Genomic DNA, 15419 nt, shown 5'->3' on the forward strand with positions numbered 1-15419 from the left:
TCAGAGACACAGACACAGACACAGATAACACATGCATACAGATAAACACAAGAGGAAAATGTTGAGGGAGCATAAGGCAAGCTGCCAGGCCTCAAACCCCTGTCCCCACCCCCAGGTGGGATATGTGTGATATCCCTTGGGCACTCCTGGCTGCCCAAGAACAAAGCAAAAGGAAAAAAAACAAATGGTTACCTGATAGAGATCATAGTCCCGCAGGGCTTGTCTCTATTTACAAATATCTTAGTAAATCACGAGAAAAAGGCAAAGGCAGTAGTAATCTCCAGAAACCTGTGGACTTGGTTTCCTAGAGCCCCAGCATCATCCCTCCATAGTGATGCCATAGGAAACGAAGGCAGAAGGAAATGGCAGATAGAACTAAATTTCCTTATAACCTGCAGCCCATTGACAGATACTTGAGGCCAGCAGAGTGAAACATTTCTCCAGGAACTCCCTCTGTCTTAATGCTAATGTTGCGAGAGGGCAAACAACCCTAGTTTGACAATAGCTAGGCCTCCAGTATCCTGGGAGTCTTCTTTAGCATATGAAAGTCTCATTGGAAACTACCTGGACTTGACCTCCCTGCCAGCTCCACAGTATATAACTATTCTCTCCTCATGGTGCCTGGGCAGCTCTTCAGCCAGGGCTACTGGTCCTGTCCCCGTGCTTTAATGAAATCACCTTTTTGCACCAAAGACGACTTCAAGAATTCTTTCCCCACGAACCCCACTGTCACCCCCAAACCTCATCAGAAAACATGAAAACAACCAAATAACTGGAAATTCATGTCCACAGTCAATATACCCACAGACACAGAACTCCGACTCAGGTACATGATGCATATTACACACACACACACACACACACACACACATACACACACACTCCAGGACAGCTCTGGCACTCTAGTGGAGGCCACTACAAGAAGAAGGGGTGCACAGACCCTGGTATGACCTGTCCCATCTAAGTTGTCATGGAAGGGGGTGTTTTCCTGTTTCCAACCCTGTGCTGGGCATGTGCCCCATGTCAGTGACTTACAGAGGGTTGTGCCCAGGCCTGGATTCCAGAGACTGGCCAGGGTAGGGTGGCCACAGGGACAGGGGCACAGGGTAGAGACAGGGTCTACTTAGAGTTGGGGTGTTGCATGGGGCCAGGTCAAGTGAGGGAGACAGTTGAGTCTCTCCAGTCAAAGTGGGCTGTGCCCTCTCCCGCAACAATAAAGCACTGATGGCATCATCAGGACTAATATATGACAGCATTATCATCACCACAGAGATGAATGGCCTGAGGTGCAGAAGCCGGCCTGTGACCTTGCTGCCTGGTTTGGCCTCAGCTTCGGTACAGGCTGACCTGAAGCAAAGCTGGGCTATGGGGCCAAGCATCTTTGTGGCCCCTGCTCCTTCTGGAGTCTCCAGGCCCCAGCTTCCCACTCTCCCAACATCCCCTCCCAGACCTAAGTCAGCAGTGAGCCTTTTCTCAGCCTGGGTCCAGCCCTCCCCTTGAGGGCTCTGAGCCTGGTTCCCCATCTGTGCAAGGGATTAGGGATGGTACCGTTATGCCCCCGATTTCAAATCCGAGAGACCACCAAGGAGCCGATACCGATGCAAACGCACGAGGGTTTATTTGAAAGCTCGAGCTTGGGCCCAAGTATACCCAACACAGCGGAGCAGGGACTTGGACCCCTAGGTTAAGAGGCGTAGCAGTTTTATAGGGGCCAGTGGCCAATGAGATTGTAACACACACAGAAAGTTGCACATTCATGTCATTCCACACGCAGGTGGCCAATTGAATTACAATTTACCCTATAGTAACTGTTTGAACTAGCCTATCACTCTGGTCAGAATTGACGCGCAAGTTTGGCGAGCAAAAGGTGGGGTTTACATTCTTTGGCGGTTAGGGGTTCTGCATTCCTAAATGAGCCAGTTTCCAGTAAGGGTGTGCTCAGTGGCTTGACTAGGGTGGGGGAGTGTCTTAAGCACTAAGTAGGTCATGTGGGGGTTGTACATGAGATGGTGGGTGTAGCACAAAATGGAGTTAGTCTTGCTCTGCTTGTCCAGGGGTAGGGGATTTTTGTTAAATTCCTTGGGTCCCACAGTACTGCCGCTGGGTCCCAAGAGGTGATGTCTGCAAAGGCAAAGGCTTGGCACAGGCCTGAAACTGGAGGGAACTGTGGTTTTCACCTTTGTTGCCTTTAACAGCTGTGCAACTTTTAAGGCACCAGACTGGGAAGACACAAGCCCCAGGGAGGTGATGATGCTGATATCCACCAGTGCTCAGCACGTAGCTTCCTCTTGTCCTCAGCACAGTTCTGGACACAGGCATGGACACTCCCAGTTTACCGAAGGAAACCAGCCCAGTGTCACACAGGTGGTAAGCAGCACACTGGATCTCAAACTCTAGGCTCCTGGCCCTGCCCCCACGGTCCACGAAGGGCTCCCAGATGGGAGGCTGACATTGGCTTTGGAGACCCTTCCTCACCTCCATGAATGATCTCACTTGTTCAAGGCCCCCCAGACTCTGTTCACTGCCTCTTCTTTCCCTGGTCCCTGCTCCAGTTATAATTAGGGTGACCCTGGCCACCCTTCATGGAATTCCCTAGGCCCCCTTATAGTCAGGCCCATTCACTTTTGTGCCAGCCGGACTCCACCCCTTCTGTAGCTGGTCTCTCCTTGTATAACCAGGACAGCCCAATACTGGGGCTCTTTAGGCAGGCAGCAGGGTCTAAAGGGAATGTAACACTATTGGTTTTTCACTCCTGTTTTGTTTTGGTTTTGCTTGTTTTGTATGGTTTCTTTGTATTTAAGTTGGAGCCCTTGCTTTGCTATTTTAACAGTGCCAGAGTGTTTCCTGTTATAATAAATTTACATAAAAATAAAAGTGAGGGATTTAGAGCAGTGATTTTCAGTTGGGGAATCATTGAGTCAATCATGTAGAGAAACTATTTAGGAAGCTCAGCTCAGGACAGAGCCCGGGAGAGATGATCACAGTAGGTTTGTCTAGTCACCTGGGTCCCTGGCCCCTGGCCTCTGCCCACCTGCTTGGCCCTCCCCTCCCAGTATGCCTGGTGCTGCCAACAGTCTGGGTGTTGTCCCGGGTCCCCAGGAGAGAAGCTGATGAACTATTTCTCTTAAAATGCTCTCATTCCTGGAGATCGCAGGAGATCCCTGTGAGTCAGCTGGATTTCCTGCCTTCCTCCCACCCCCTGCCACCCCCATAAGGTTCATAATGTACAGCCCATGCCAATAGGTAGGAGGGTCACACAGGTAAGTGACAGATCTACCACTGGTTGTGTTAAAATGTTTAGGTCAATTAGAGATGATTTGGGGACCAGACAGTCTTCTCACACCAATATTCCAGGATATTCCAGTCCAGGAGACATTTTTTTATTACAATTTTATCATGCTCCTATCATTCAGTTCAAATACAGTTCTTTTTCTTTGGGATTTCTTGACTCATATTCTACTTGTAGAGGAACTTCTCAATTTCTAAACGTATGAGAATTTCTTGTTATCTCTATATTAGTGATTTCTAGCGCATTCTATTACCAAAACATGCTTTGTGTGATTTCCTTCCTCTGAAATCATTTCATTCCTTTGAAATTTCCCTTATGGCCATAATAAATAAGGTGAATTTTTGTAACTGTATCCTCTGTTCCTAAAGTGAATGTGTCCTCTACCGTGTTATGTACATGTGGACATATATATGGATATAGCTGTAGGATTCATATGGTTTGCTATCAAGATCTCTATCTTATGGATGTTCTATCTGCTTTGACTTACTGAGAGAGGGTTAAACCTTCCTGTCTGCTTGTGTATTTGATTGTTCCTGCAGTTGTGTCCTCCTTTGCTTTCTCTGTTGTTCAGCTATTGCCTATGGGAGATAGGAGTTTAGAAAGGAAGGAGAGAGCACTCAGAAGAGGTGACAGGGAGCTGGGTTCAGAGGCCCAGAAACCAAAAGGTTGGCCAAGTTTCCAGGGAGGAACTGTCATTGGGATGGCACCTGGTGGTGCACCAGGCGAGAAGCGGCTTTTCAAAAATGAGGTCACATGTGGTGTCCATATTGCTCTACCAGGGGTGAAGGCATCTGATTGGTCGAGAGAGAGTATAAAGGTTCCAGGTTGCTAAGGCAACACCCAGACAGGTGGGGGCTTGGAAGAAGAAGGATCTTCCTCTGCTCCACCTGCTCCTGAGAGTCCACTTAACCTGCTGTTTGTGTCTTGCTCACCTAGTGATTTACTGACCTGCTGGCCTACTAACCTGTCTGAACCCTCCTCCCTCCCCTCTTGTACTTGATCTGACCCTGATACTGTCCCTGAACCCCTTCTTCTCCTGACACACCCTTCCCTAACCCCACCCCTTTTTTATACTCCTCCCCCATCTCCAATTACTACCCCTCCCCACTTCTCCCTTGCCCACCTATACCCCATCCCTGTCTCCACCTCCTGCCTGGAACCCTAGAGTCCCCTTAAAGGACCAGGACAGGAAGGTGCAGAGGCTGTTTTTCTGGCTCCTTGTGCTTGGGTGTCCCGATTACCCAAACACAAATGTGAGTAAACATGGGACATTGGTGGATTCTTCCTTCCTACTGGGTTCTTTCACACTGTGGTTAAACAACAGCTTTTCCATGGGGCTTTTGATGGGAACTTCAGAAGAACTTCATTTCTTCTTGAGGACTGAGGACCACAGGGCAGGTTTCCCCACCAGCCTGAAGTCGTTGTGGCCACAGCTGTCATTATGTTCTGGGTCCTGTCTGTGCTGCTTGGTCCAAAAAGAGAAGTGTTGACAGGATGTAAACCTGAACATAGTAGGTTTATAGTGTCAAGAAGAAGTATTTGTGAAGATACTAAAAGCTATTGAGCTGACTGACTTAAATAGGTTTTTCTATGATGTGTGAATTATTTCATTAAAGTTTTTTTAAAAATGTCAAGAACTGTTATTTAATAAGAACTCTGGGTATTAGACTGGCTCCTGGAAGCCCTGTTAAGATGTTGCTTCAAGCTTTGTAAGCTTAGGTCCATCTTATATGTAGTTCCTTTTCCACTCAGCACACTGTTCATATTTGTGAAGTTTGGTAGCCCTGGGAACAGTGGGAACTGGAGCACTGGTGTTGGCACTAGAGTGTTAAAAAGTGAAATGTCTTTGGGCTCTGTGCTTCCTGGTTTGTTGACTTTTAGCAACTTCCGAGGCATCCCTTTGCCTCTGGTCTTGGAGGCTGCCCCCAGGGACTCAGTGTCCAACTGTGTTGATGGGAGCCTCATAAGCCCAGCAGAAACTCAGTAGCTGTATCCTTCTTGGACATTTACAATGGGAAAATCACTAGAAATGACATGATTAGGAAGTGAATGAATTGTTGTCCTTTCTTTAGCTCAGTATGTGCAGAGTGTTGATTTACTCAAAGCAAGAAGGGTTCTGAATGTCCTTAGGATTGTCCAAATATAATGAAATAGCTGGTTCCCAGTGTGACTATTTCACTCTATCATTGAAAAGCAAAACTTGTACCCCTAGGACAGTGAGAGAGGCAGACAGACAGACATACAGACAGGGAACACCATAGAGATAAGTATATTTCTTATGTTGGCATGTACCAGATCCTTAGCGCAGGATCTGGAAAGTGCCAGGAGTCAGGAATAACCCTTGCATTGAGGCAGAATCATTCCACACAAAGTTCTCCCATCTAAATAGAATCAATTCTATTTCTTTTGAGACTTTTGATCATCTTGATGAGAATTTCCCCCTGTACCTAGGCTGCCTCACAGATTGGTTCAGCTCTCTCTCCCTACCTCATCTCTGAATTCTTCCATCAACTAACTTGTCTTGCATTTCCCACCTCCACCTACTCATGGCCATTGACTGTGAGAACCTAGTGTTATTGGCCCCATTGGACCTAATCTAGTTCAGCGTCAACTACCAATATCAGCAGCCAGACAGCTGCCAGATGCACCAAGAGTGCCCACAGCTGAAGATGTTCTACCTTCATGACAAGATGGCCTCTGTCTTTGGTGCACTTGAGACCCATGACCAACCATTGTGCTGACAGTTACTGCTTTCTTTCAGACAGTGGCTAGTCAAAGACAGTGTCTATTTCCCACCATTACACATTTTTTTGACCTCATCTCTGACAGCTGAAGATGAAAATGTTATAGGTTTCAGAGGCTACTTTCTAGACAGGTTCATTTGCACAAAATTAAGCTTGGTATGTAAATTAGTGTGAATTGCATTGTGAGTGTTTTGCTCCTAAAATACTTCTAAGTCCAGTTTTGGTAGAATGATATGTGTTCTGTTGTTTTGGTGACCATATCCAGGAATTTTGTATTCTTTTAGAAATTAATTTTCAGGGTTGCTATTCATTGATTTGGACAATACCATGAAATAGAAACATGAATTCCTTTCATTGTCTATTTGGAGATGTGTGTTCAGGTAACTTAAAATCCCACAGATGTTATCAAAATATACAAGATATCACCTGATTATGCAAATCTTTATGTACCTCAGAAATCTGACATTTTGAGCTGTGATTCAGAATCAAAATGAACATTGAAATAAAACACCAAAAATGAACCATAATGTGTAATTTATTTTTTTGGAATAATAATCCCGTATTATTATAACAGCAGTTGCCCATCTCTCTCAGATATATCCGTATCTGTAAACATCTTTTTCTAGAACAATCTCATTTGTATCTCTAGTACATTTTGTGTTTTTACTTTCTTCCATTCTTCCATGAATTTGGGGCATGTTTGGAGATATTCCAAAGGATTTTATCCAGGTACTTTACAAATGTACAATAGGAGTTATTGACTTCTTATCTACTATAAATTTGCATTTTCTTAATTTTTCTATTTTACATTGGCTTATAAATTCTTACTATTAAAACACAGTTGCAATGTGTTTGTCAGCAAAATAAAATTTCTAAGTGTTGCCTATTACATCTTTCCTACAGCTTCAGTGTCATATAATTTGTATATAAAACCAACACCTTTTTAAAGAACATAGTTTGTTGATATTTGACATATGTAAGCAGCAATGAAACCATCACCACAGTAAGATAGCAAACACAGTCTTCACCTCCACAAGTTTGTTCCTGCTCCTTTGTAAGCTGTCTGTCCTCTTGCTCTTCCATGAGGAGACATTTGAGAGGTGTGCTTATAACCTTCTGGAGGCTAGTAGAGGGTTTATAAAGATGATTCTTTGTGACAGATATATTGTAAACATCTTTAAGATTCCTCATCATATTCCTCTCCAATATTATTTCAGCCTGTCCATATTTTGCCTGACCATTTCCCTCTTGGCTCTGACGTGTTTAAAATTCGGTGGAAACATAACATTATTACTGCCTCCATGGGAACTTGTGCTTGTCTAATTTACCTCTGGAGAACTGTTTTCGCTGTGAGTATACTAAAGTACCTTATAGATAGACTTGCCATCATAAGGAAGCAGAAAATTTTATAGTCACTGGACCTTTGATATGCACTCAGTATTTCAAATTTCCCACTAATATGTTCAATTTTCATTATAATTTAGATAGAAATACATTAAAATTTCTGTAGAAATGTCTTCTTTGACCTATATGGACTTTTTAAAATTCAGCTGTAATTAACATACAGTGTAATATCAGTTTCAGGTGTTCCATACGACTTAGTGATTTCATGCATTTCTCAGTGCTCATCACATGTGTACTCTTGATCTACTTCACCTCTTTCACCCATGCCCCACCCAATTCCCCTTTAATCCATGTCTTTTTGAGAAGCTTGTTATTTAATCTCGTTTTTTTGTCATTCCCCAACTAAGAACTATTTGTTCTTGATGTCTAGTTTGAGTCATTTGTGATCTGAGAGCATACTTCCTAAGATTTCATTCACTTTGTTCACATCTCTCTGTGACGTCTCAAGTACCTGCTCTAATTTTATAATGTCTTCAGGGAATGACTCTGGTCAAAGAAGCACTGTTTGCACTTTGTGGAAACATTTGTTGTCATTTCTGTTGTTGCTTGTGTGTTTTTTTTTTAGCCATCTCCCACTTCCTTTCTGATTTGAAAACCTTTATTGTTGGTGATGTGGCAAAAATCATAGGACCTTATTTGATAGAATTGTTTGTCAGTTCAGGAAATAGCCAACTGCATAAGCTGGGTGTGTCTGCTGGGTCAGAGGCATCTTTTAGTCCAAAGATTTTATCTTTACTTTTGTTTTCTCTGAAACTCTGAAACAATTTGTGGTTCTGGGCTTTATTATGGCTATTGGACTTGACAAAAAATAATTGGTAGTAAATGGTGCATTGGTTATTAATTTAAAATAAGTCTGCCATTTCCATTATTGAAGATTAGTAGTTTGGTATCTCTTTAATAGAATGGAAACAGAGCGTTTGGTGAAAAATAACATATCTACCTTAATTCTCTTCCTTAGAAATGGTGGTTGAAATATCACCAAGTAGAAAGGAAATTCTTTCTATAGCTTATTCTACTTCTAAGTTTTTATTATGCTAGGCCATGGCTACATTGTTCTAGAGTGTCTCCTGAGGCAGAGGAAATAAAAACAAAATTAAACTATTGGGGCTACATCAAAATAAATTGCTCCTGCTCAGTGATGGAAACAATCAACAAAACTGAAAGGCAACTTAGTAAATGGGAGAATATATTTGGAAATAACATAGCTGATAAAGGGTTACTACCCAAAATGTATGAAGAAATTATACAACTCAACAGCCAGAAAACAACATAATTTACAAATGGGCCAAAGTCACAAACAGACATTTCTGTGAAGAAGACATTCAGATGGCCAACAGACACATGAAAAGATGTTCAGCATCATTCACGGTCAGGGAAATGCAAATCAGAGCTCCCATGTGATATCACCTTACACCTGTCAGAACAGTTGAAATCAATAAGACAAGAAAAAAATTAGTGTTGGCGAGGATGTGGAGAAAAAGGAACCCTCATGCACTTTTGCTGGGAATGCAAATTGCTGCAGCCATTTTGAAAAACAATATGGAATTTCCTCAGATAATTGAAAATAGAACTAATTTATGATGCAGAAATTGCCCTACTGGGTATTTACCCAAAAAATACAAAAGAAAAAAAACTACTTCTAAAGGATATATGCACCCCTATGTTTACTCCATCATTAATTACAGTAGCCAAATTGTGGAAGCAGCCCAAGTATCCATCCATAGAAGAATGGATAAAGAAGAGGTGATACATACATACATACACACACACACACACACACACACACATACACACACAATTATTATTCAGCCGTAAAAAGGAGTGAAATCTTGCCATGTGCAACAACATGGATTGATATAGAGGATATAATGCTAAGTGAAGGATAAATGCCATATAATTTCACTCATATGTGGAATTTAAGAAACAAAACAAATGAGCAAAGGTGGAAAAAAAGAGATGAATCAAGAAACAGATTCCTAAATTTAGAGAACAAAGTGATGGTTACCAGAGGGGAGTGGGTGGGGGGGATGGGAGAAATAGGTGATGGTGATTAAAGAGTACACTTACCATGATGAACCCTGAGTAATGTACAACATTGTTGAATCCTGATATGTGCACCCGAATCGAATATAACACTGTATATTAACTATACTACATTGCACCACTTAGAAAAATAATTTATTTTGCTGAACCACACCTTTATTATAATACCACATTGGATTATGATTTTGACTTTTTGTCACAAACTATACTTTTATAAAAAATACAGTTTCTACATCAAATTTAATTTTCTTTACCCCTCTTCTAAGTAAAGAGTCGAGTATATGAAGGTAAGATTTCAGGCTTCTATTTTCCTTGTAATCTTTTCTTTTTAAATCTCTTTTTAAAAGATTCAAAACCCGACACAGGGCTCGATCTCACAAACCATGAGATCATGACCTGAGCCAAAATCAAGAGTCGGATGCTCAACTGACCGAGCCACCCAGTGACCTGTACTCTTAATACAGCTATTCAATGTGGTTTCTAATTCAGCTAGAAGTAAAGACATTGTCTTATCAGGTCTAGTTAGCTCCTTAACTAGTTAGCCCCTTAGCCTCCTTGTTTGCATCCTAAGTGACAACACAGATTGAGTTGCCACCAACTGAGACAGGTGACCAAGTAGAGGGAAAAAATCAGACAATTAGAGAGAAGCAGATGAGTTTAACTCTGGTCAGAAATTTTTAAGAATCCAGTGGCAGGAGTATTTTGGCATGACCTGCCTGCTGGGGGAAATGTACAGATTAAGGCATTATCTGAGCCTGTCAAGAAGCTCAAGACTTAGAGAAGAAGTTAGATATTGCCAGGCCAAGTGTGTCACTAGAGAGGTTTAAAACACGTGTTATGAGTCCTGGGTGGAGGGACACTCTCATGCCAGTGGAGAGTAAGTGGAAGTGAACAAGATGCAAAATGGGGCTAATGGATTGTGCATGAGCTTCACAGACTGTCCTGATTAAGTAACCTACAGATAGTGGGTCCTCAAATGCTGGTGTTGCTGTGGGGAATACAGCACTGCTCACATAGAGAAGGGTGACCTCAGGGCAGCAGAGCTCTCACATTGTACAAAGGTAAGTTTGCAGTCTGGGACCAAACAATAGAATTCAATGCCTATCAGAAGATTCTGGAGTACTGGGCCCTGTTCTAGGTGCTGTCCATGTGCTATCCACGTGTAAGGTGAGTGTTTCCTGCATGGTGTTTACCAGTGATGCATGTTGGGCTTTCACCATCTTGTGATTTGGGGAGGTGAAGAGTTATCCAGGATCCTAGCCACTAAGTAGTAAAGCTGAGATTTTACCCAAGTGTGTTTGATTCCAAGACCATATCCACCTGAGCATCCCTCCCTGGTTCTCATGGACGGGACCCTGTGGAGCAGCAGAAAGAGATTGGAGGCCTCTGAGTGCCAAACAAGTGACATTTAGAATAATTTGTCTCTCAGTACTTGTTTAAATGTTTATTTACTTATTTTGAGATGGAGAGAGAATGTGTGCACGAGTGGTGGAGGGGCAGAGAGAGAGGGTGAGAGAGAATCCCAAGCAGCCTCGACACTTTCAGCATAGACCTTCACATGGGGCTCAATCTCACCAACTGTCAGATCATGACCTGAGCCAAAATCAACTGATTAGGTGCCCAGCACCCGCCTCTCTTGTTATTGTCGTTGTTATTGTTATCTATCTATCTATGTATCTATTTAAAAGATTTATTTATTTTTGAGAGAGAGTGGGAGTGCAAGTGAGGAGGGGACAGAGGGAGAGGAGGACAGGAGATCCGAACCAGGCTCTGTGTTGACAGCAGTAAGCCCGATATGGGGCTCGAACTCATGAGCGGTAAGATGATGGCCTGTGCTGAAGTTGGATCTCAACTGACTGAGTCACCTAGGTGCCCCTTTTATTATTTTTAAAGGGTGGGTGAAAGTGGGGGAAAACCTTGAAGAAATTAGGTGGGTTATTTTTTCCTTTTGACTTTTGTTGTTAAAGTAATTGCACTGACTTGTTGATTTTATCATAAAGGACAGAATATAAGTATGTAGGATACTTGATTTTTCTCCATTTCTCGTCTGGTGATGTCAGAGCAATTTGAGCTGTTCATATATTCTAAGAAGGATGTTGCTTAATGATGGGATATTAGGGGACACTTGGGTGGCTCAGCCGGTTAGGTATCTGACTTTCAATTTTGGCTCAGGAAGTGATCTCAGGGTCATGGGATCGAGCCCTGCCTCGGACTCTGCGTTGAGCCTGAAATATGGTTAAGATTCTCTCTCTCTCCCTACCCTTCACCCACTCATGTGTTCTCTCTCTCTAAAAGAAAAAGAAAGAGGAGAGAGAGGAGAGAGAGAGGAAGAAGGAGAGAATGAGAGAAAAAATAAAATAAAATAAAATAAAATAAAATAAAATAAAATGCCACTAACTAAAACTTGCTTTCTTCAGGGACCATAGTAATGCCAAAATGTTATATGTGACCACAGTGCCAGATCTTGTGCCTTTGCTGTTGACACAATGGGTGATTTGATTTTACTGGTTTTGGTACTAGTCTTAAGAGATTTCTGTTTTACCTTTTTGGTTAATTTAGGTCAAATTTCTGAGAAGATTAAGTACTACGTGAAGAAAAATGCAAAACGTGCAGAGAAAATATCCATTTGTGAACAGAAGGTATAACCATCCCCCCCCTTTTTTTCATTTTCATGATCTCACCTGGAATTGTGTTCACTTCTGATTCACTGATTTTGCCATCTCCTCTTTCATCATGATGTCCCATTTCATTCCATTCTATACCAGGGTAAATTCAAAGCAATCATCACATATGTAAAATACCACATTCTTTATTTTTGTAGTGACTTACCCACCAGAGATATGTTCTTATGTCAGCATAATTAATATTTTTGAATTCTGAATCCTTTATTACATATTTGTGTGGATCAATGGAGCAAAGAAATGTGCTCAAGAAATCATGTGGCAAAATAAGCTTCCCTCTTATGAAGCACATAGATGTAAGATAAAAATCCCTTCTTTGTCCTGGGGCACCTGGGTGGCTCAGTTGGTTAAACATCCAACTCTTGGTTTCAGCTCAGGTCATGATCTCATGGTTCGTGAGTTTGAGCTCTTCATCAGGCTATATGCTTACGGTGGGGACGCTTTCCCTCTGTCTCTATCTGCCCTTCCCCTGCTGGCTCACTCTGTCTCTCTTGAAAAATAAATTTTAAAAAGGTGTTAAAATCCCTTCTTTGTCCTTTAAAAATGGAAGTAAAAGTAATGAGTAAGTATTCCTGATGACTATATGTTTTGTTGAAGAATAACAATGAGACACTTGAGCACACTAATGAATTTTTAATGACATCAATCCAAGTGTGCAGGCTTTGTTGCAATCTGAGAGAAATCAGAATGTCAAGAATCGGGGCTTCCTGAGTTACCATATTTTGATGTTTGAGCCCTTTTGGTCATTGGGTAAATTAAGGCCCTCAACCTTGCATGCCATTCATGCTGTTTCAAGCAGTAACACCACAGTACCTCTTTTATTTAGGAGTTAGGCAGAATTTGTTTTATAACCCTGGCTTAACTTTTATATGATTCAGTGCTGCTGGGAGAGAGCACTAGAGGTTTCTCGCCATCTTGAACAGTTCTGTTCCTCTTAATGCAGAGCAGAGAATTTTGAAAGTGAATCTGTTGACAATATTTCTCTTCCATTAAGAAAAGTCATTCATTGGAGCTGTATGGCTTGACCTAGTACACATTTTGTTTCTATCCTACTTGCAAATCAGGGAAAGGAAAAATCTACAAAGAGCTTCAAAGGTGCTATTTTAGTAAACACTTCAGAAGTTTCAGAAGTAAATTTCCTCTATTTCCTGCAGGATTTCCATTGTTCACTTTAGCTTTGAAGAAGAACTTATCTTTGTCTTAGAACATTAGATTTATATGTTATCTACTGGGTGATTTTCTTCTTGGGACGTAAGTCACTAGAGAGAAAGTTTTGCTCAGGTTCACTTCTCCCTTAATGAAGTTCATACCAGCAAAGTGAAATCGAAGTCTGAAGAACAGCCTGTGCAGAAAGAAAATGCTCAGCTTAAGATCCACAAGAATCAGGTAAAAAGGGGAGCCTGGGTGGCTCAGTCGGTTAAGCGTCCAACTTTGGCTCAGGTCATGATATCACAGTTTGTGAGTTTGAGCCCCACATCGGACTCTGTGCCGACAGCTCAGAGCCTGGAGCCTGCTTCAGATCCTGTGCCTCCTTCTCTCTTTACCACTCCCTGCTCACACTCTGTCTCTCTCTCTCTCAAAAATAAATAAACATTAAAATTTTTTTAAAGAATTAGGTTAAAAGATTTACTATCAAATGTTATATAAATCAGAAATGAACCTCATTACTTCCTTTTTAAGTTTCTCTTCTTTAACTGTGGTAAAATACATGCATTAGAAAGTTTCCCATAATGAACATTTAAGTGTACATTTTAGTAGTGCTAAGTGCATTCACGTTCTTCTATAGTCATTCCACTTTTCTCAAATCTGTCTTAAAGTCAGGAGATAGTAGTGCACACGTCAAGGATTCGATGCAGGGAGTCTTGATGTCTCACAAATGTAACCTGGAAGAGGTGTTGCTTGGAGGGAAGAAAACCGCCCTTGGTAGAATGAGTTTGCTCTGGGAAGGTAAAAAGTGGCTTCCTGCCTTGGGAATCCTGTCCTTTCCCCTCTCCCTCCTCATGGCCACACTCGTGGGAACAGGTGCGCACATTCAACTAAACTGTTTTATGCTTGACAGGCAGCAAAAGGGAACTGGGGACAACTGTGATGCACTGAGGTGTGTGTGTGAAAGGGTCAAAGGAAGCCAAATGGGAAACATTGAAGAATGTAGACGTTCGTGATGGACTGTGTGGACAAAGACAGAAGCTCACAGAAGAGTAAGACTTTCAGGAGTTGTTACAAATACTGTTGTAAGAATGAATGTGTCAGACGGTGGGGGTAATTATACTTTCTTTGAGCACAAGAATTATACTTTCTTTGAGTTCTTTCTTAACACCAACCATACTTTTACCATAGTAATCAGTAAAGAATTGTGTTTCTCCCTTCTGCCTTGATTTCTGTGATCTGCACCTTCCTTCACTTTGTGGAAACCTCAAGGTTCATTTTCATTGTTCTTTACATTTCAGTCCCATCATAGCGACATAACTGCCATATGTCTATATTTTTTTGCTATAATCTAGACATTGGGTAGGAAATATTGGGAGGAGAATTCAGGTGTACTGTGATGGTATCTTGCTGCAGATGAGATGGGAGTTTATGTCTGGTAGGAGATCAGGGGTGCCGGCATTACTGAATCCTGTGAACTCAGTTTTCCTTCCTTTCCCTCTTTCTTTTTCCTTCCCTTCCCTTCCCTTCCCTTCCCTTCCCTTCCCTTCCCTTCCCTTCCCTTCCCTTCCCCGCATTCCTTTTCCAGGAGACAATATTCTGAAGGTAGGCAATTTACATCATTTTTTTCTTGTCGGTGTATTTTGCCTTCTTCTCAACTGGTGTCTTTGAGGCAGGTGGCAGGACTTCCCTCATGAACTGTAGAAATGTCCAGTAGATCATTGTACAATGTTAATGACACCATGTCCAATAAAGATGTTTCTGTGGCAGTGTCATGGCCCCAGCCTTGACTGAAAGTTCAGGGCTCTTGGGAGAAATCAGACAATTCAGGAACCCCTGCGTCATCCTTATGTGTTTAGTTGTGATGAGTTGGCCAGGCTTAGTTTTGTACATTGCAAAGAAATAACGCTTATGGAGTCCCAATCACAAGAGCCTGATCCTGGGAGGGCACTTAGTGCATCTCATGTGGGCTTTTTATATTTATGTGATGTATAGATGAGTAGGAATAGAGAGCTGTGAAGAGAAGCTCAGAGTTGCCAAAGACTTGCCAACACGCTGGAGTTGAGTTTGTTTAGTCCCTTAATGGTGGGTGCCAATGCTTCCCACTGGTTG

This window comes from Prionailurus bengalensis, chromosome C1 (genome assembly GCF_016509475.1).
Source record: "Prionailurus bengalensis isolate Pbe53 chromosome C1, Fcat_Pben_1.1_paternal_pri, whole genome shotgun sequence".
NCBI classification, from domain to species: domain Eukaryota; kingdom Metazoa; phylum Chordata; class Mammalia; order Carnivora; family Felidae; genus Prionailurus; species Prionailurus bengalensis.